We start from the raw sequence: 24,077 nt of genomic DNA, 5'->3' as shown, positions 1-24,077 counted from the left end.
TAGATGGGTTGTCTTAGAAGTGTTTCCAGCAATTTCAGCACTTGCTCACAGCGCATAGTGGTGGGCAGAGATTATGTGAGTGTATAGGAACACTTGAAAGTTTCAAATAATTTATAGCTGTCACGTATATTCTTATATCTGATCTGAGATTTATCAGTAATTTAATCTGTATAAATAGCCCTCCGATGGACTCATTTGATAATCTTGTTAACTCAGTAGTAGAAAAATGCCATGAAATGTGCTAAATAATTAGTACAGTGGAGGAAAAATGGAAGAAAATATCAGGTGTTATAGCCTAAGATCTGCTATTGTAGCATCTCTTTCTGTTAGAAAGAAAACTGTTAAGGATTTTCTGTTTTAATTTCTTCTATTTTTTTCCAGATGGTTGTGGTAGGCAATGGTTACTTAAGAAATTTGTGCTGTTCCTTTTTTAACTCAGATTTTTTTTTTTTTTTTTTTTTTTTAATCCAAATGTGGCTAATAAGTGTGTGTGTTGGGATAGTGTTAGCATTGTGATAGTATGCAGCTGAACCCTGAAGTGGCTGCAAGGAGCAGTGCATCTTAGTTGTTCTGCCTTTTTTAGTAAAAATGATGTATTATTAGCAGTAATTTGGAGAACTACTGCCTGTGATTGAATGATTATTTTGAGCATCTACAAGTTTAACAGAAATGAAGGTGAGGAAGAGGTAGTTTGGAGCACGGGGATCTTCACTAATCAAATTCCTGATAAATGTTAATGTGGAAAACAGATGTTGGTTGAATTTTGAGGCATATAAATGAAGACCATTTGAGCACTCTAGGATGCACCATATTTTCATTTAGTAAATGCTCTAATCTGTTTCTGTGACAATTATATTAATTATTTTCTTATGTTTAGTCCTTCTTACCTCCAAATGATCATTTATTCATCATTTTGTTGTGTGAACAGCATACATATCATGATGGTGAGGAAGAGTCTCTTTTAAGACTGGGTAGATACCACTGAAAGTTAAATCTTAGGAGATCATGGAAAGCTTCTGTTAACAGTCATGTAGATGGAAACCTGTTAAAGTGAGATTCTTTTAAAATATATATAATTTCATTTTCATTCTTCTATACATTTTGTATGAGTTTTGCTTCTTTCGAGAACTCGAAGCATTTTATGCTGGTAACTCCAAAAGTCTTTAACGAAAAAGCTTCATGGAGATCTGTAATCCCTCATGAAAAAAGTAACAGTTCTATTCTGTTTCTGTATTCTCTTAATCACAATTTACTTGATAAAAAAACTATGTACTTTTTCTTCCAGTGGTATCTCTTTACACCCAAATTCAGCATTATTGTTATATTTGGGTACAAAAGTCATTTGCCTTTAATTGACTGTTGGATTCTCTTCCTTAACCACATTTTAAATTGCAGAGTTATTCTTGTGTGTATGGGTATGTATGGAGGATGGGGTTATTTCAGTGACAGGACTATATGCTTTTCCTCACATATGAATCTACTTGCTTGTAATCCTAGACAGTCTTAAAGTAGGGTTCTATGTAGCTTCATAATGAAATGCAGTTTTTTGGGAGTTTTTTTGTAACTGTTCTGCACTTCACAATCTAAATAAAATGAAGAAAACGTATTACAAAGCTGGAGTAATTGTAGGTTTGGCAGTGAATCTGAGTAATTGAATATGAGCATTTCCAAAATGTGACATCACCTACATCCTCTGAAATGCACAAATTGAAAAATTATGAAATAGTTTCTATCATTGTTGCCTGTGTGAAAGTTTATACAAGGGAGAAGGATAAGCTCTGCATAATGAAATGAAATGAGGAAATTGATTCATACACTACCTTTACACATAACCAAATGGATGGGTTAAAGTGTGTCCTGTTCAGCATTTCACAAAGACTGGTCATTGAGTAGTGACTGCTGAGGTTAATGAAAGGAGTCTTCTCGATCTTGGGCATCTTTGGTTCACCTGTTGTGTTTGGTAAATCCTGTAGAAGCTAACCAAACTCACAAGAGCGATTTCACATATTTTGCTGATAATAAAGTTGCAAATAGAATATTCTGGTCAGAGCCTGTGTGTGTGTGCACGTGTATGTGTGTGTAAGAAGTTTGAAACAAAATCTACTGACAGACAGAGGCTTACTGAGATAAATTATTTGAACCTCTTAAGATAGTTCTTTTTCCCTTTCCCTATATAGAGAATATGATATTACTAATGTGTTCTCCATAATTTGTACATAAATCTGTTCAGTGTTGGTTTCTTGCACGTTTTGTCTATTGCATTCCCTGTTAATTTATTTTGTTGTGGTTTCTAATTTTGTGCCATATATTTGCAGTGAAGAACACATACGTGATAATAATGAATGTAAAATAATGATTTTTAAAAAAGAAAGGCTGTATTACCTCTCTGCTGTATGTTTCCTTTGAATAACATGGATCTCTTACATTTCTGATTTCTCTGCATTTATAATAGGTACACAGGTAAGCAAAGCTGCTAGTAGAATCCTGAAAAATAAATTTTGCTGTAGCCCAATCCTAATTATAGAGGAGGAAAGAACAGCCTTCTTATCCATATCGACTAATTTTTTTTGCAGAAGCTTAAGTATAGAAAAAAAATGAGAATCATACTGATTTTACTTTAATATCATGTTATGTGTATTTAAATGACAAGACTAGAAATGGAAGCCTACTACTGTTGTGCAAACCAAAATAAATTTCTTCTATTGCTGCACAAGGCCTTGGAGTGTGAACATAAGGCTTGGGTGTTGATGTGTTGATTTTTATGTCCGTATTCTTCCAACTGATTTATTCCTATTTCAGTGACAGCAACAATTAATCAAAGGTATAACAGATACAGTGTTTGAAAATAATATGACTTATCATCAAAACAGATGGTTCACAACAGTAACTATGGTTAATAATGTATTCTTCTAGAAATAACCATTTTAGCAGATGTTTCTAAAGAAGTGAAGAAGTACAAACTAAAGTGTTCTATCATGAAGAGGGGCTGAAGTGAGCTGCCTAGTGATGGTTAGAACATGCTATTTTGGGGTCATGTCCTTATATATTACTGAAACTTGTAAGTGATGGATTCTGTTTGATACAAGACTTTGTGTAGGGGCTTTGAGTAAATCATACAGTAAATCTAGCTTTAGGGCCCACAGAACTGGACAAAAAATGCCATTCTCATATGATGCAAAGTGTTGACTTAGTGTAGAGTTACTTTGCTGCATCCAAACAGTTGCAGTTTTTCTGATGGACTAAGTTTCTGCAGGCAGGGTTTGTGTTCATTAGGGTAGCATCTGTCCAACCCCTCCTGACTCTATTCCAGATCATGTGTCACTTGTCCTCACACAGCTGTCATAAAACTGGCATAAATTTGGCAGAAACTCCATGTCATCTGTTCTGGCTGTTTCCAGAGAAATTTAATTCTCTTTTCGCATCTGATTCTGATTGTGTTTATACTGCTGTGTGATCTGATACTACATGGATCAGGGAACCACAGCCTGATTGTCCTTAGCCCCTTCTTTCAGTGCCCGTAGAGCTTATTGTGCATGTTTTTTCCCTGTATTGATTATGTAAAACCCAAAGAATGTAATAGGGAAGAATCTTTGAACCTGAATTAGAGTCAATAGCAAACTCTCATTAATCTTTGAAGATTAAAAATATGCCTATAAAAATGGTGTATGTGTTTGGGCAAAGATTCCCTCTCTTCCTTTACCAAAACGAATAAGCTTCCTTCTTGTCCCTTACACATGCTAATGAGCTTTGTCTACTTTATGTGCAAGCAGAGGTTGGTATTTTGAGGATTTAGAGGAAAGTGAAACATCTAGATTCATTATGAATTTTGGGTTCAGGAATCACAGAAAACTAAATGTTCAATAGATGGACACAAAGCTTAGGCAATTTAGGCAACAAAAGAAGAAACTTGCTGTTGTGGCAATGTGGTCACTTAATTGAGGGTACCCAAACAAGACTGGCATGATATTGGTCATGGATATCCAAGAGGGAGAACAAATTCTTGATTCAGGCACCTGAAAATCCTAGGTGGATTTTATTGGAAACCTGGAGGATAGTTAGGACTGGAATTGAAAGTGAGGCAGAGAAGAATGTATAAATTTGGGGGGGGGGAGGGGTGTTGGTCTCCCCCCCCCCCCCAATCTGTATATTCATCGTACTAGCTAAAATGTGACTGCTTTTGAAACTCTTTGCAAGGCCTTTGTATAATGCAGTTCTATCAGTACTTTTTCAATTTTTAACATTTTCATTAGATCTGTTTCTTATCATGTTGCACTAGACACATTCGTAAGCTCCATTTCTACTTTGTTGTATGGATGTGTTCAAACTTGTGTGACAGTTCTGTCAAGTCTGTGATGAACTTCTGAACTAGTTTTCTAACGTTATGAAAATGAGTTCCTGTGAGTACTGACTGTTAATAATTTTCATTTTATTTATACTGTCAGCCTTGATACAATTTATCACTTTCTTGCAGTCATCATTTGAATTTTGACTTTATCAGTAATTATAATTAATAGGAAATACAGTTTATCTCAGCTATTGTGTGTTAATTGTAGTCCCTTGGTGCTGAAGATTCAATAATATTCATATGGCACCAATACTGTGTTAAAAGGGAGTTGAAGCTTTTTTAATTGTATTTTAGAGTTAGTGAAAAGTCTGCTAAGCTGAACAGACTCAGTTTCAGTTAATTGTAAACAAATAAGTGATTATGTTCCACTCTCCTGCCTGTAACTTGAAATTTCAAGACAGATCTAATGAATGAATGGTTCAGGTGTATATTGACATTTTTATCTATTTGAGCTAGTCTTATTTTTACATTGGCAACTCTAGGAGGGTAAATGGTAAAATAATGATAACTGTCCCTATTGTTTACCTTATTAAAATACTGTACAATAACTTATATAAACCATTAAGGAGGATGATTATTCTTTTACTACTATTTGTGCAAATATTGATTAAAATAACCAAATAACTTATCTTAGAGATTTTGGCATGTTGTTTTGTTTACATTGCTTGGCAATTCTTTTGTTAAAAGTACTCATTTTCTTTTATTTTAGTTTTTGAGAACTGGTCCATATCTATTAGAGGCAGTAGACCTTGGTTACCCATCAATGGAAAAATGATACAGATCATGAGTCTTTATCCTGTGAAGTTCAGTGCAGGTGTCGTTAAGGCTGCATGAAATTGTGAATTGAAAATGAGAGGAAAAGTGCCTGTTACTCAGTGTCCAGCTGATAATAGTGGGGGAGAACCCTGTATGATTCATGCAAGTGGAACAGAGAGTGAATTGGCAGTATGGAGGAGATGCTACACCTGAGTCAGGCAGAAGCATTTGGAATTAAGAGGAGGCTTGGATGCTTGGGGGGAGTCTTCGGAGACCATGAAAGACACTGGGATTATGACAGGACTTGGAGGCAGATAATACTGAATAGGAGAATTATAGTGAAATGTCATGTACTCTATACCTCATTGAGGCAGAGCTCCTTGATAATGCAGCAAGTAGGAAAAAGCCTCAGAGAGGAATCAGAAGAGGAACCAACAGGAAACACTTGTTCTCAGGTGCCTGCTTGTATTCAGAGGGGAGGAATTGCTGTCTGGAGCAGTCGAGAGCAATTGCTCCCCCTCCCTTCCACTGACTCTGGAAGGAGCCCAGATGACTAGTATAGACTAACTGCCAAAAGTTTAGATGGTTAGAATTAGGTGAGATGAATCTTGCCTGTGTTGTTATGGTATATAAATACTTGACATCACCTGGGGTGGGGTGTTGTTTTTGTGTGCGCGCTATTATTCCTGCTTTGGTAGTGGTATTGCAGATCATCATATTAAGTACACTGTGCAGTTCTTTTCATTTGCATCTCACATGCCCTCTGAATGCTCAAAACTGAGGTAACATGGAAAAGCTGGGATTCTGATATTATTGCTTGTCACCTGCCCAGCCCTTGAAGAACTGATTTCTTTTTTTAAAAAAAAAATACTTCAAATGCTATGAGACTTATGATAAAATCACATGGGAAGATACCATTGTTTGTCTCCTCACAATAAACTGGAAAAATGAAGCTACTCTGAACTGATAGAGTAAATTTAAATGTCAGTAGTTTTAAGAGTTACCGATGCACTAATTTCTAGACAGAGAAGTTTAAACCTGTTGTTGAAACACAAGTATAAATTAGTTACATGTTCAGTGATTAAAAACCTTGTGTCTTTTTTTAACTGATTCAAAAGACAGTATTTTAAAATTGCTTTTACTTAACAAATAAAACAATTTCTAGATTAAATACTTCAGGTTATCAGTTTGCAATGGGCATCCTCTTAAGACAGAAACTTCAGCTGAGGACAGTTTTAGTCGGGAGTCATATTACATGTATGGTTTCCTCTTCAGGTGTCACTGCAGTTTTCTCTGCAAGCATAAAAGTGAGGTTAAAAAGGTGTTTCTAAGTTGTTACCAGTAGGTGGCCTCGGTGTCCAACTGTCAAATCTGTCACCTTTCTAGGTGTATTGGGCATGTAAAGCACAAAATGTGAAGGCATCATGCTGGTTCTGTTCAATTTTATTGGGTGGTCCATTGACTTCTCTGTTTTTAAAAGCAGGTTTGAACCAACCTGAATACAGTTCATTCTTCAAACAGAGAATTTAAATTGTCTAATCAGAATACAAAATTTGCTTCAAACTGCTTCCTTTCATAAGCTGAAAAGTCTCCATTACAGCTTATGTGCGTAACTGCACACTGCAACTGAGAGTTTTGTTCTTAGATTCTGAGTTCTGTAAATATTCACATGTGAAATATCATGGGACGTCTCAGTTGTGATTTAGGGATTTCAACAGCTTAAGTTACCAGTCAGCATCTGCTCCGTGCCTTTTCTCCTATGGTTTCATGTTTTGCTGTCTTAAGCTCTTTGATCTACAGAGTTTCTACAGGGCCTTTCTTTTTATTACTGAGGAACTTCACTGGCTGAGATTGCACAAGTCTGTGTTGTGTCTGATTGAAAACATGATGTCTGTTCTTTGTAAAGCCCCCTCTAGATTTTTCACATCTTCATAAAAATCTTTCCCTCTCCTTTGATGCTTTCGTAGTCTCTTTTTAATTAGATCCACAAACAGTGGTGCTAATGAGTAGATAGAATAATTTGTTTTCCAGTGGAGTTGGCATGGTTTGGCTCAAACAGAAGTAACAGCTGTATGGAATCTTTACATTTTACATGTTATGTGCGTTCCACTTTATTTCCTAATTTATGTAATAAAACTACATTTTCTCCCTAATAAGGCAGCTAACCCATCTGTGTGGCTGTTTGCTTTCACCATGGCATTTTTCTCTACTTTTTGAGCTTATGTTAATGATTTCTAGTGTCTGCTATCTTTTAGCCTATCAACCCACGTCAGAGTCCTGTAATTTGTGGGCACAGGAACGCACTGAAGAATGCTTTTTCTTCCTGCAAAATTTTTGCACTGTATCTTTGAATTACATTCTTGCTCTGAATTTGTCTGTGCAGAAACCTGTGGACCTTCCCTGGTTGTATGGACTTGTAGTGTAAGGAGTCTCATTAGGTGGGTATCTGACTGGATGTGGTAGGAGTTACCTAGTGTGAGGGTTCCCAATGACAGAACATACTCTCAGATTACTTCTCTCATTCCAAGGGAACTGTGTGTATATATGTGTATATATATATCTTTTTAATAATGTTAACTGTATTTTCTCAATGCAGGTGTTTTAGGTGTATGGGTTGGGGTTTTTTGGTTTGTTTTTTTGAAACTCTAGAACTTGGTATTGTGGAGTATCGTAAAACTGGCAAGGTAGATGTTTGCTAACCCCATGTGATTTGTATGTGTAACCATTATTTTTAGTATACAAATCTACATGTCATGAGTAGTTGTATCTTACACTGTAGAGTTGGAACTACTATTGGCTGTGAGTAACCCATAAAAACTTTTCTCTGTCCTAAATCATATCAGATAGTTTCGCACAACTGTTTCGTATGGAGCAATAGTATATTTCCTATATTACTTTATTTATATATATAGTATGTATAGGGGGCAGATACTGTTTTCCAGTCCTTTCTCTTTCCATGCTGCTCCCTTAAAATGGACTTCAGAACTGCCTCACATTCTCTGAATGCCTGAGATCTAAGATATCACAGTGCATTTAAGTTTAAGATATGAAAAGTAAATGAACATTCAGTTCACAGTTTAAATACAGATTACATTCTGTGGAGACAGTGGTGTGTATGGCACCTACAAATTCAAGTTTAGCACTTGTCGTATTCTTAGATATGTCTTGTAACCCGGATACATTACTGTATTAATAGAGGTAAAGAAAAAGTAAAGGAGAAGACATTCCTGTGTGTTGTAACTTACTGGAACAGAGATATGTGATTGGATTTATTCAGTATCTTTGTTTTGTGCCCTGAGGGACACTTTTACTGATTTAGAAAGTTGGAAAGAAAGCAGTGGGACTGTGGTGGCTATTAGAGATGAAAGGTAAAATAGAGATTCTCTATTTTTGAACTTCACCTTTTTATTTAATTCTCCTTTATGCTCATTGTTACTTAGTGTAAAATAATTTGTTCTCCTTGCATGTTTAGTGCATTGATGTCAAGCTATAAGTATTTCTAAAAATGCTTCTTTTCTTACCCTGTGTGGCATGTTTCTAACTATATACCCATTGCAGGACTGTAATCATTAGTATTCAGATGTTAACTCCACACAGTATCATTCCAGCTGAAGCATATTAGTGTCAAACTCTTAAATATTCAAAGAAGCTGTCTGACAGGTTTGACAGTACTTACTCATCAGCGTTTTACTAGTGCTGCTCTTACCTGTTTGATTAAAAATTAGTGTAAAATATGTTGTTCCTGTCTTTTTTTTTTTTTTTTTTTTTTGTGTGTGAGTAAAGCGGATATTATAATAAAGTGGGTATCTGTCACTTGGTGATAGTGCTGTATATCCATTGTCAAATTCCAAGATTGAATTAGCAGAAATATTAAAATTTGATAAAATTCTTAAGTGGCAAGGATTTGAGATGACAAACTGCTAGCTCCTGTCCTCACCAGCATTTCAAACGTCCATTTCCTTTTGAGTGGAACAGAATGTTTTAGTTTGCTAACAATATCCCTTTTTGATTTGACAAATGAGAGGTCCGACACAACTCAACTCCAGCAGAGCTCAAGGAACCAGTCACCTGTTTGCATACTAACAAGAATAACTAACATACCTCAGCCCAGGAAGCAGAGTCACGTTCTGGATCACAGCCTCACTGACATTCCTAAACTCACAAGCAGTACAGCTGTTCAGTTGTTCCTTGCTCTATAGCTTTTTCCGACGGCTGGCTGAGACATGCCACTTTTCTGTGCCAGCATGTCACAGATCCCCTCCTTTAGCACCTCATTTTCTGTGTATGCAAGATGCAGAATTTGTATACTCATAATGCCTTCATGAATTAAGCTTCAGCGGTTGAGCATTGAGCATCCAGTCTTAATTCTCTGTCAAAACATGTCAAAAACTAAGTGCCTGTGTGAACATGAACCTTAGTGAAATGACAAGAGCTGCATTGGAATGAGGAAGACTCAGATCTGTGCAACAAATCATCTCTATGCAAATGACTAAAACTATCTTTTCATTCCATTTTTGGAACATTTAGCATTATCCTCTTTTGTTATACAGAAACCTACCTCCTATCCAAAGATAAAATACTTCCTCATATGACCTGAAGTTACTATCTAGACATGTGGTCCACCTCCTAGAGAGATGTTTTTGAGAGAGAAGTCAGACTGACAATCAGCCTCTCACAATTTTTTTTCCAACTATCAATACAAGAAAATACTCCTATGCTTAAGGGAAACAAGGTTATATGAACCTCATCTACTCACAAAAGAGGTAGTGAGAGAAGGGAAAGAAATAAGATGTACTATATTTGTGGCCCATTTCAGTGGAAAACTGCAGTGCAATTTGCCAGAATTGCTGCTGGATGAGCATATAAAGCAGTACCACAGCTAAAAAGTGTACATGATTGTAAAATGGTGCTTCTCAGCCTTGAGCTGTGCTGACTTTCCCAGTGATAACAAGTCAAAGGTAGGTAGAGAAATTTCTGAAAAGAATTCCACAATGCTAGCCAGCTCCCTTGTGCATATTGTCTTAATGAACTTGTTTATCAGTTTTTCAATTGTTGTCATACTGTATTAGTTAAATCAGAGATCATACTCTTTGATGCTTATGTGTGTATATATATTATATATATATGCATGCTTATGTGCAGTTTACACATAAGTAAAAATAATTTGCTACTTCTTAGCTTAGTCTTGCATCAAGAGAGGTTGCTTCAAAGGTATCAAGCCTTTCTATTTCGTTATAAAGATTAACTGAGACTGCTGACTTCAAAGATGCTTTAAGAAACTACTATGAGCAAGAGACAGGTTCAACTTTCCCTACTTTTATAGACCATATCAGAAATAGAGCCTGCAAAACATGTTAAAAACTATTCAAAAACAAGACTAAGATATGGTTCTTAGGGCAGTATGAATGATTTTTCTTTATTTGAATATTGGTGGTTCGATCCACTTGTGCTTTTCTCCTCTTCAGTCTTCCTCATTACTTTTTTGTTACAAATACTGCTGTTCGGTAAGTAATCTCTGACCTCTGTGAAGTGTGTAAGCTCACTGATAAAAGGGTCATTTTTTGCGTCCGTGTCCACGTAACAGCTAGCAAAGTCAAGATCTTGCTAGTAATATTTAGTTGCTATTACAGAGACAATCCTTGTAAATGCTAGCAAGGTCAGAGCAGTATCTATTTGGAACACATATATGTTGCAAAATTGCCACTGTAGTTTGTACTGGTTAGCCTCTCTGACGGACTTGTAAAGAAGCCAAGAAATTAAAAAAAGTGAGTGTGTGTGTATGTATGTGTGTATATATATACACATATATGTATTTTTTTTCCCCCTAGTGGTGTCCCTCAATGCGATTAAAACCATGTTCATGCATTTGCCGTTCCACAGATCCTCTTAATTTTACACTTCAGGACTGTCAGCCAGGAATCTTTCAGCAATGCACAAAATGCTAAAAGCTTTTCTAAAAGTAAACTAGCAAGCAAAGAATAAATAATGTACCATTTTAGACAATAATCCTTCAGTGAGCTCTGTGGGACCAGGTACTTTCCCAACAGGATGAATATATTCACTTCATGAGAAATCCATATTGGTATTCCCTTCAGTACCAGGAGCTTATTCATAGAAAACAAGAATGGTTGAACATGATATGCTCAATATTAAACTGTATTTGCTTCATTATCAAATCAAAAATAGTAAATAAGACATCTGGAAACTTTTATGTTATATTAATGACTTGGAATTACAGCTGGAACATGTAATTTAGCTTCCACCATAATAGAACTACAGCTGTTCGCTCTCAAGAATCTTAATGTCATGAACTGTCTCCTCTTAGTTTTTGATAATGTTTGCATCCTTGAATCCTGAAGAATTTCAGTAGCTGAAGGAGTAAAATACAGCTTAAACTGTTGACTTCATTTGACTTGACTCTAAGATTGCTAGATAGGAAAAGCCCAACAGATGAAACCTGTTGTTTGGTGTTAGTAGCTCTTAACCTGTACAAGACTACCCTGTTTTCAGATGGTAGACCACTGAATTTTCCTAAATGAATGTTAGTTCAATATATAGAAATTCAGCTACAAATAAATAAATATTTGTAGAACTTATAAATGCAAAATGTGTAAATGCAGGTAATATAAATTCAAGTATTCTTGCTTAGTATTGTTGTTCATATATGCTCCCTGCTTATTTGCTTTTTGTACTACATAGAAGACTACCATTTTTTGCTGTAATGGTTATAATGAAATATTTGAGACGACTGGGAATAATAATTGAAATACATAAGTGGCTTTAGTTTGAAAAGATTTTAAGATTGTTTTTCACCAAATCAGTAGTACAGTGGCTTAAATCTCTGCTTTTCATATCCCAAACGTATGTCCTAATCATCGATTATCTTTTCTAAAGGTAATACATTGAAGAACTTAAAGTTCTCTACCTCATGCGGATGCCTAGTATGAATGTAATAAAGCAAATAGCAGTAATGCAGCAAAACTTAACTTGCTTTCTTGATTGCATTTAAATTGTCATTCTTCTGCTTTTAATCAAAATTCTTATTATTGAACCCCCCTCGCCCCCAGCAAGGCCAGAACATGTTACACTATCTCTTTTGTAAGATTCTAATTTATTAGCATGGTATTTGTGGCTGTGCTGATCTTTCTTTGATAAGTGAAAGAAGCAAAATGCATACTTTCATTTTCAGAATCTTTGTCTTTTGTGGACTTTGCAGACCATTCACTGTCACAGTGATGAAATTTACACTTTATAAATATTCTAGCCACTCATGTTTCTTAGCAAACTATGTTGAAACAACGGATTGTCATGCTGAGCCAAATCATGGGTCTTAACATGTATTTCCACCATGTTAGATGGCAGACATGGCAAGCTGTTGAAGCCAGTTTAGAACTGGAAAGCTCAGGTTTAATCAATATGGATTTGTTTGGGGTTGGTGGGAAGAAGTTTGCAAAGTCTGTATAAAGCGCAAGAATATTAGACATATCTTAGCATTTCTGAAACTTTCAGAACTGACAGTTTCTGTTCAGACTGACAATTTCTATGTTTTGCTAATTTGGAGTTAAACAATAGCTACAGTTTCTGACATTTACCGGTACAATCAGTGTGGTTTTGGTTATTCATATAACTTTAAATAGAGTGTGTGTGTATAGTTTCCTATTTTGGGGAGTGACATCTGTTTATAATGCTTTGCATCCATGTGGCTGAAGACATGTCAGAGACTCATGTTTGATACTGCTGTAATACATGTTTCTTGGCATACGTAATGTTGATACATGGCTAACATCAATGCTGCTATTTTAAATAGTTTAAATATATATTTTTACTTTTACGCTAAGAGAGTTTCTGCCTCTAGCTTTTGTTTTCAAGCCAGCAGATGAATAGAAGGAAAACCTTCACTATATTTTTAATCTACTCCAAAAAACTTAAAATAATAAACTCAACTATTTTTTTTAAATGCAACTATTTGTAATTTATTCAATCTCTGTCAGAACACCCAGGCATAGCACTGTCTCCTTGATTGTATGATGTACTGTTTTTGCAGCTTTTAGAGTTTCTCCTTTTTTAAATTCACACACAACTATCTTTAATAGATGAAAGAAAGCAAGCTGAATTTATCTTTAACCCAGTTTCTCTGACATAAATAGAACCAATAGAACCCACTTTCATGAGTTATAGGACCAGAGTGTAGATATCATCACTGTTTTGAATTCAGGAAATGACTGCTTTTCAAGTAAATTTAGCATTGTTGCATCATTACTTTCTAGTAGCCTTCACAATGCATAGATCCAAATCCCTCTACATTTTTGATGGTCACATCAAAATGTCTGCATTTAACACTTTTTATGACTCAGGTATTTTAACAAGAATGAATTTAACAGTTTGCACCAGTAAAACAAAAGGCCAGTTTCCCAGCAAAGTTGTTGAAAACTTGTCGGTGAAAATTGAACTGTAGTCAGTGAATATCTTATTTACAAGCTTTACAAAAATTACTGCTTCTGTCACCTTATGTGCTCCATAGAGATAATGTCTTTAAGTTTACTTCTTTGTCCGGGAAACTTTTTGCAGCTATATTGGTGTTCATTTCATTTATAATGGGAACGTCCTCCCCACTTCCTTGTGAATAACACTTGTTTGTTGACAATGGAATGTATTAAAGCTCTGCATTGATTTCTCTCTGATTTTTTTTTATATGTGAGCAGATATTTAAATGCTGCGTTTTCAGATGTGTCGGTCTGTTGCTCTGAAGTGAGGAAACTCCCCTAGTTCTTGTGCATCTATTGTACTGACTGTAGCCGGAAAAACCACTGCATTGGGAATTAATCTGGGGAATATGCAGACCTTTTACAGAAACACCATTCCCCCACATTAATGTTGAACTAAAGATTTTTTTGTCTTGCAGTGAATTTGAATATAGCTGTGAAATGAACAGTGATTTTTTTTTTTTCAGGTTGGCATGATCTCTGGTCTCTTGTGTAAGATCAATTGCCACAAAAGTGAGATGAGAAATACCATTGAATGTGCAGTAGTAGGAATGCATTTGAATTAAATCTCTAGGAGGCAAACTGCATACATGCTGGCAAATCACCGTTGATGATGCACACAGCTTTCTAAGGGCAGCTTGGATTCCTCTATGACATTGTTTTGCATGGGGCCTCATATTGAGCTTGGGTTTTCTGCCTCAGTACTTCTCACCGTAAAGAGTATAATTCCTGCTCTTAATCATAAAGTATTTATACATTAATTCTTTTCAGTTTTTGAAAGTCATCTTAACTTCCAAGACAGTTAAGAAATTGGCAGCCCTTTAACTTGTTCACTGTCTCTTTTTGAGAACAGTCAAAAGCTTCAGGAAAATTCCTTGCAAATTGTTATCTTTCAAGACAAACAAGTGATGTAAATGTATAATTATTTTAAAAACCATCTAGATAAACTGAGCTGCAAATAAAATGTAAATGTGATCTCTTCAAAACATGAACCACACAGGAGCTGGAGAGTTTTTCTGTTCTGGAATTTCTACTTTTTTTTAATCTAGCTTTTTTTGCTAGAGCTTTGACTAATTTATGTCAAATGAATCTAGCATGCTTTATTTTTAGAGAAATTGAGAAATGTGTTTTTTCTGGGAAGATACCTACTTCTGCAGGGTCTTGTTTGTCATGAAACATTCATAGTAGGCAGGCTGTTCCTATTATGTGGCCATAGACAGCCCAGGCTGAGTACCAGTAACAATCACTCAGAGAGAGGGTGGGAGCATTAAACAGCCTCTTCAGAAATGCTTGACTTACTAGGTTCCCCACTAAAGATATTGGCATGTAATCTGTTTACATCTGTTATTGCTACTAATATGCATGTCGGTATTGAAGCCAACTATTAAAGTTCATAATTCTGGTCATGTTATATATTTTTTTTTTTCATGAGTTTCTCTGGACTAGCCAAAATCATACTTCATAGAACCCACAGGGAAATAGTGCGACCGCAGTATGTACTTCTTCAGAGATGAGGTGTGCTTTCTGCAATCTGTCTGTGTGATAGAGATCTTTTGTCAGTTATCAGTGAAGACATTTTCTCCTCTTTTGACTTCCGTAAGTCAAATTGGTCCATGCTGCATCTATGAAGACAGAGGAAATGGAAGTAATACTGGGAAAGGGATGATGGGGAGGAAAGATAGGAAGAGTAAAATAGGATAAGTACATAAAGAATGTACCAAAAAGGGAGTGAAAAGGATATGACTGTGATGCTTTTGTCATGAAACAGAGAAGCATTCAGTTTCACTCGTCCTGATTTTTGTTGTGCTGGCCTCTGAGTTTATCTTGATCTTCTGCTTCAGGCGTTAGCAGTTTGAGAGGAGAGCAATGCAGCTTTGATGTCCATGTTAAGGCAAAGATCAATACTGGAAACTGGGGACTTACAGTTATTACCCAGGCAAATGAAAAAGGCAGCTTAATACAGATGGTATTCTTTCACAATGTGGTGTTATAACAAAATCCCTGTTTTAAAAGCAGAGCAGTCTGGTTTCCAACTCTGTTAAAGTCTATTATTGATGGGAAAGGCCATACGATGTTCTGTTGTATTAATTCAATCCCCCCCCACCCGTAAGTAAAATGGAATTGTGTCAGAAAGAAGTGAAAGAAGACTACGAACCTGAAATCATATAGTGTTACAATCTGTTGTAATACTAGAACACATGACACCCTTGGATTTAGGGAATGGAGTAGTAGGGGTGAATTTCTCCACAAAATTTTGCAAAGAAAATAGCAGCAGTCTCTTATGTATTTGTTGGTTTGTTTTTAAGAGCTCCCTTTGTGGACAGTTATGTTGCAAAACGTGTATATCTGATTTGAATTCTAGGGAATAACATGCCTGGAGATGAGAGCTGGCTTTGTAAGCTTTTGGAAAATAGTGCTGACCTGTTTTTTCCTCTCTCCCTGTCAAAAAAAGTGATTAAAAAAGCTAATGAAAAAATGTAAAACTTTTAGTTAACTTTTTGATTAATAGAAATATGAAATTATTGAATATAAGTTTTTAGTGAAACTTAATTTCAAAATGCTTCTAATACTTTATAAACTCTTAAAAAGACTGATCCATTGAAAAGTGCAAGTTATGCAGTAATCCTAGAATATTGTCTGTTAAACAAAAAACACAAAGTAAAACATTCTCCTTTTTAAACACTAGATTTTGCAATACAGATTTAGAGCTTTGTCAAAGCCTGTATATAGTGTTCCATCAGATTAAACTTTTCTTCACATTATTTGTTGTGTTGGATAAATGAAAATCTTAAATGGCGACAGAAAGTGTCTGCAGGCAAAATGCTCCAATACTTGAATATCAAAGCTTTCTAGTAGTGATTGACTGTTCTTTTTTGATTAGTGATCAAATTAGTGCTTTTTGTCACCTCAGAAATTAAAAAAAGGGAGGGAGATATTTTTGTTTGATTGTTTGCATGATGAATATAATATATCCCGGGATATTATGTTACGTATATTTCAAATAGCGTTATGATAAAAAGCGGATATGATACCTGGGTGGTATTTTTAATTAATATTAATAATTAATTTCATATTTCTTCATAGTTTCTTTTATGCTGCATTAAAAAAATTACATTTGGGCTTACTCAAGTTCTGTCAGTGTTTATTCTTATACAGTACCACTCTTTTGGTTTGTCCTCTGTACAGAATCTTATCCTAAAGGTCTGATATTAGTTCTTAAACAGTAGCGATATCATTATTAGCAGTATGTAGACGATTGTTTCGAGCTGCTTATAGCTGAAAATTACTTAAAGCTTCTTGTGTCATTTGTTTTGATGAAAGATAGTATCACACCAGCTAGATATATTTGACAAACCAATACTTCTGTTTGTTTTGGCAAGTGGTTTGTAGAAAAACCAGCACAATTTGGGAGTAGTAGAAAACTATATATATATTTTAAAGTGCTTTACATATGAATGAGCCTGCAAATGAAAAATGAATGTTATTACATGCCATTATGACATGCTGTCTAAAATTACATCTTAGCAGTAAGTTCATAAAGTAGGAGAGAGAGGTATATAAAGGAAATTGTAATTAAATGGACTTGATAGTTTCCTGTTCCAGTGATTGTCAAGAAAATGTCTCTCTTACTTCAGACTTTATATTTTCTTCTTATTTGAAAAGCCATTCGTCTTGAAGAGTTGGCTTCTTTTATTATAACAACCCAAAGCTGCAAGCCTTTAGAGAATCTGTTTCTGACTTGCTGAATAAAAATTCCTGAGACAATAATCTTCCAAATCAAAGGCACACTCAGAATTCTTGACCTGTTGCTGACCTTTTGCAGAAATATTTACAGATTATTTTTTGGATACTTGGAAGCCTCGTCTTTGAGAATTGTTGTCATTCGTATAGCAAAATGACCCAGCTTAAAATGAAATTTTGAGTTCAGCTAACATTGCTATTTTATGGATGTGCATGCTCTGCCTGGTGAATAAATACTGGTCATGGAAGAAGATTTTGAGGCGTTAGAAGCCTCTAAATGTCAATACAGAAATCAAATGGAGAAAGGGGTTATTTTGCCTTTAAGAATTCTTGGACTGAAAACAATTCTGAGGATAAAATGTTCAAATGATACCAGTTTTATATTTTCAGAAAGGCAATAGGAATTGAATGCATATTGTGCCTTATGAATTACATGTGATTCATGTTGTAGTGGGTATGAGTATGTATATTTTAAATCCAGAAGATCAGCAAAAGCATGAAACCTGCGTGACACAGATTGTAAGATTTTCTTGAAATTAATTTTTGATTGATTTAAAATATTATCAAATTTTGCAATTCCAATTTAAATAATTTTAAACAAAAAGAAAGAGTTCTGCAGTTCTGCCAACTGTATCAATACCTTCACTTTTTTTAAAAATACTAATCTTATTGTACATTGCTTTAACTGTCTTTAAGATGTTTTCTTGCTAAGTACATGACTACTATCAAAGTTTTGTTCCTCATGTAAATGGTTATAGATAAAGCAAGTCTCTCATCTGAAGGGGGCACAATAGTGGTGTATAACCTTCTTATACCCTATTCCAATTTTATAGCTGGAAGCATCTCATTCATTTTTTGGAGATTTCATTATGGAGCTAGAAATTGAAAATAGGAAGAGGAGGGCCATTAGTTGCCTTTTTCAGTTGTATACAGGACACTAAAAGAGAGGCTGGCAGAAAGCTAATGCAGCCTGCTTCATCTGGGATGGAATGAAAAGGGGAGAGACACCCCCATCTGTTCAAGGTAGCAGAAGTAACATTTTTGAAGTTTTTGGTAAGGTGCTTTGCTGAGATTTCGTTGCACCTGTGTGTCAAGAGTCTGAATATATGTTATATAAATATATTATAATATATAATAAATAAATATATATAAATATAAATGTGAGTTGTGTTGAGAACCATAGAGATAAGAATATATCCTTCAAAAACGTAGATGAAACTGCCCATACTATTCCTAGGTAAAGTTTGGACGCTTCTCAAGCTGTCCTCTTCAGAGACTGCTTATGAAAAGAATGTAGTATTTCACCAAAATGGCACCATGATGACATTGGTATTTGCAGTCACTTCACATAGACTGAAGGAATGTCAACTCTAATAAGTTTAAGGTTGCTTTTTCCTAACCTGTACCATGGATCTGTTTTATGCTCAACAGTTGGAGAAAGATTGAAATGCCATAGGTCCTCAAAGAATAAAACAGCAGAAAACTCTCTGACTTCCTAATTCTTTAAGGAGATGATGAAATGGAGTATTATGCATTCTGTTTAGGAATAGTCAACTTCATAATGCCTGTGGGTTTTTTTTTCTCTTTTGCCCTGGATTGCTAAATGCAGTGAGAAAGCAACATCTTCTCTTTAAGCAGATTCATATAGGTGGTAGTTAAAATATCTTTAAATGAAACTTGAAAAACTCCCTGTCAAGACATCTGCCATATGTCACAGCAAGAAGAGGACAAAAAATAATAATGTGCATAATAGAACTGTAGAATGCTGAAATGTTTCTGTGCAGAGAAATCTTGGAGCTAAACTGAAGGCTAGCATTGATTTATACATCTCATGGCACGAGAGTTATCCTTTATTGAAAATATATGTCATGTAATTCTTCACAAAGTCCTGTTTCCTTTGTGTGATGGTTGTTATGGAAAATTCAAAGCCTTAAACATGCTTGTCATATTCATGACTGAATTTCGTAAGAAATAATCTGGATTGTGCACATCTCTATGGGCTTCTAACCGTATTTTTTCATTTAGAGTGCACTTCTGAAGCCTTTTCTTTTCTTTTCCAGTAGTTGTTATCTTATGAAGAAAAGGAGAGGCATGCTATTGTTAATTAGAATTGTAGTGTACAAGATTTGCCTGGTATAAATTCAGTAACATGTAATGCCTAACATTTAAATGTTTATGAGGCTCCATAATTAATCACTAAATTATCCGTGTAAATGTTATCTAATTAAGAGTGTATTATGCATATTCTACCTTGGTAGCTATGTGAGTTGCATGTCTCTGCTGGCAGGCCAAAAAGTGATGGGAGAAGGTTTTTTGTTTGTTTATTTTATATGTTTACATTGCAAATTCTCATACTTTTCCCTAGTGGTCTTTCAATAGTGCCTGTTGGTCTGTCAGTTAACTAGTACTATATGAGTTCTACTGGAATCTAACTCAGGTACTTTTAGTACACAGATTCATTGTAAAAAAACAAAAACAAAAAACAAAACAAAACAACCCCCCCCAGTCATTTACAAAACCTTGAAGGCAGAGAGGAGGAGTAGAAGTTGTTAACTTTTGTTCCAATTTCTAATTACTCAGGTGGGTATGATGCAGTGTGCTATGTATCATAGCCTACAATTCATAACCCATCTTTTATCATAATCGTGAATGTAAATTTAACTTTTTTTCATCATTGAGTTTGGTATCATGACTACTTAGCACGAGTTTCTAAAGGATGCAGCAAGCCCTGTGCATCCTCTGATAAGCCAGAGGGAGGTAAGAGAAATGCTGATTTCTGTTAGGGAACAGAGATTTGAGACTTACCAGTGGTTTCCTTCCACTATGCTTACATTGTGCACACATACGGATTCTGAATATTTGCTAAAATTTTAGCTTGGATTTTATATTATATTTTGAAGGAAAATGTTTCAGGTGTTACAAGTTCTTGTCAATATCTTTAAGAAAAACAAGTGCATTAAAATGTGCTTTATATCATAGTTTTACTTTACTATTCAGGATTTGTATTTTGGGGAAATACTAGTCATTTCCAAGCAAAATCATTGTTTATTTAATAGTATGGTTAAAGACTAGCAAATACAGAAAGCAGTACAAAACTGGTTACTGTAGAAGGCTTTCTATAACTTTCAGCTGTAAAGCTAGAAAGGTAAAACCTGTATCTTGGACTCTGTCACTTCATACAAGAAACAGAAAAATGAAATACTGTTGGTGATTTCAAGCAGATTCTATTTACAATTTCTGTCATTTTTAATACAAACTAACACGATGACTGCATAAAGCTGAGGGCTTAATGAAGCTGAGGGATGAATGTATTTTCTTCAACTTGGACAATTCAGCCTTATTTTGCTGAACTTCATAGTTTATATGCAGGACATACACGTGTTGTGTTTTGTTTTTTATATTTAGGAAGATAAGACAGTATGACCAGTAATCAGAGAGTAATGCAAACTTGTAATGAAAAAGAGTGCAAATTCTCATACAGAGCAAGCTTTCAATGGTGAAGCCATTTGTATGCAATTACAATGCCTATTTTTCTAAAGTAAGAATGCAGCCAGTATAAACTGCTGATAAATTTGGACATGATATTTAATACAGAATTCTATTATCAAAGCCTCCTGAATCATTGCAAAACAGCAGTTGAGAAATCTTTTGCAGATTGTAGATACTGCTACCATTTTTCTGCTATATTTGTGGGCAGTAGATGTGTTGCAATTTGGTTTGGCTTGTCTCCGAGAAAACACTGGGATGTAGAGTTAGGAGTGGGAAAAGGCAGAACCATCGAAAATAAGTCACTGAAAGCAATTCAGATGTTAATGTTTCTGTAAGAGTTACTGAGCATTTTGTATTGGTATTATACAAAATCTAGAATGAGAAAGCTGTTGTTACTGAATTCGGCCTTCATTACTTTACCAGAAAGAGCAGATGCTATCCCCCCTAAAATGCAAGAACTTCCAGTGTATGTATTGTTAGGGGTTTTGTTTGGTTTTTTTGCTATTAAAAAAAAAAGAGAGAGAGAGGGTCAACGAGTAGCAAACCATAATACATTTCATACACACAAAGTTGCATTACCCAAAAAATGGCATTTACAGGGACATGAATGATTAGTTAGAGGTGGGAAAAATGTGATGAACAAGTGAAAATCTCAACACTTTTCCATACGTTCTGACCACTTTGTTTTAGATATGTTTTCAAAGTTTAATTCTTCTGTATTCCCATTCTTACCTGAATCAGAAATACAAGTCATTATAATAATGAAAGGCAATAGAAAGTTACTGTAATATAATCTAGTTATGTCCAAAAATCCCTGCACAATTTTCTTGTTTTGTTCTTTAATATAGCTTGGCTCTAAGATCATTGCATCCTGGATATAAACAGAAGGGCATAATTTGAAGATTTCTTAACTTTTCTTTCCATCCAAATATAGAGCTTTTTTCCTCTAAACTGTAGTTGTTGCCACAGTTTTTGAGATAAAACTCTGTGTGGGTGTGCGCGCGCGTGTGTGTATGTGTAGATGTGTTTGTGTGTGAGATTTACAACTTAGAATTTTTGTAGGGAGCTCATTGCTAGTAATAGATCCATTATTAGCATAAAAGAGATCTTAGCAGAATTATGAACATTAATTACAGACATTAAATGGAAGGGATTTCCTGGTTCATCAGGTCCAATTTCCTGCTTTCACAGGCAACTACATCAGATGATCACTTATGTAATTTTATCAAGTGTCTTCTAAAACTAAGGGTTTCTTTTGGTTTTTGTTCCCACACACACACATTACTACTTGCAGAAGACTAGCCAAAACAATTCAGCTCTTCCTTTACCCTAATTCTCTCTCAACTTCATTCAGTAAATATTGACTGTTGCAGTGTAATTTTGATAAGCCAAGGAAGACAAGTTCATCTCATTTCCTCTATGTACCATAGGCTTTTCATTCCCTGATTCATATTCATAAAAAAAAATTTCAGAAGTTTTGGGTTTCATCTTTTTAGCATGGTTAAAATGTGCAGCATTTCCTTGGGTTTTTTTGTTGTTGTTGTTTTGTTTTTTGTGGGGTTTTTTTTTTTGCTTCCAACTGATGAGCCTACAGTTAATGCTACATTTTATGATTTCCAAAGTATGTTTGTACACACTTTATGATGTAAAATTTCATGACATTCTGCTTATTCTAGAACCTACAGATCATCCAGTTTTCCTATCTGGCATTTCAGATTCTCTTTGTATTGACTAAGTTTTTCAACTTTGTGTCCTTCATTACCAGACTCTAGTCTTTGTGCCAAAGTCACTAATGAAGATACTAAATAAAATAAAAGACATAGATCCACTACAGCTCTGAACATAAAGAGCATCTATGGGATTGATGAAAAGTGAGAATGTTGGTGAGAGCCACAATACCACCCAAATAAGCTAGGGAGGGCAATACTTCATCTTTGTATTCTTTCTTAGTTTCTGCAAGAGTTAGGGTGATAGCTCCATCTCTTTTACAGATGAGTCAGGCATACAATCCTTGGGGAGCAAGACAGAGGATACACTTAGTGGTATGCACCACTTTGGAGCTGATCCCTGTATTTTTTTCATTCATTGTGCCAAAAACTGACTTACAATATTAACTGTGGCTTATTACAATGGTACTGTATCTATTTATTTACTCAAGTGCCTTTGAAACAAAAAGAAGTTACCTGTAGAAGAGGTGGTTGTTTAAGCTGGTATGATGCATAAGTTTCAGACAGTTCTAGAAGATGTGAACTGCTAACTTCACATTTTATTTTACTTTACATATATATTAAACTTGCATTATTATTGTGATATGCAGTGTGCTAGCAACAAAATTTCAGTTACTTTTAGTGAGCCTCATGTGATTTATATCAAGCAACCAGTTGAGATAAGCTCAAGCCCAGACTCGGATTGCTGCTGTTTATTTTTTAATTTTTAAGTAGAGAAAAACTGTTTTATTGTTCTCTGAAAGACTAACAGAACTGCTGTCTTTGCCAGCGCTAGCAAGGGTATGTCATCATTCAGTTTGTGGCTTTTTCAGCCCAGGTGGAGCTCTTTGAGAAGTGATTGACACCTGAAAACTGAGTAGTTGAGACTTTAAAATCACTAGTAGTTTAATTACATAGACAGGTATGGGCTTGCTGGGGAAATATTTAAATAGACAGGAATGGAGCAACAATGTTTTTGTCATGTCACACTTTTTTTCTCTCTCTAATTCATCCAGAGTTCTTATCATAAATCTTGCCTTGAAATAGACTGCTTTAAAGTAATTGACAGAAATTGGATGCTTCATAGCTTTTGTTTTAATATAGTTCTGATTGTTCTGCCAAACTTGGATAAAATTCTTTTGGAATTTTTGGGACAGATCTCAAGATGGTTAGCTATTTTGCTTAAGTGTCTTCTAGAAAGTATGTGCCAAAGTAATTAGTGCATCTCTCCACTGCCCCTCCAACTTATTCTTGGTCTTGTAGATTTGAAAAACTAAAATTGTGGTTGATTAGCTCAGATACGTGTTCAAGGATGATGTGAGTGAATGATGCGGGTCAAAATAACAGGCCACAACTTTAACACATGTGAAACCCTCTCCATAATCAGACATGATCATCTGAGGACAGGACTCTTCCATATCTCCCATGGCCAAGATACAGCAGAATCCTTTGATCCATTTAATAGTTAGGCTGGGCAGAGTTAGGAGATCAGTTCTGAGTATTTCCTCTTTCACAAACTGCAAGGTCAGTCAGCCTCTGTTTTGTTAAAGGCTGGTG

The sequence above is a fragment of the Dromaius novaehollandiae genome, chromosome 4, assembly GCF_036370855.1.
Source record: "Dromaius novaehollandiae isolate bDroNov1 chromosome 4, bDroNov1.hap1, whole genome shotgun sequence".
Lineage (NCBI taxonomy): Eukaryota > Metazoa > Chordata > Aves > Casuariiformes > Dromaiidae > Dromaius > Dromaius novaehollandiae.
The sequence above is the reverse complement of the archived record's forward strand: the minus strand, read 5'-3'. Positions refer to the sequence as shown.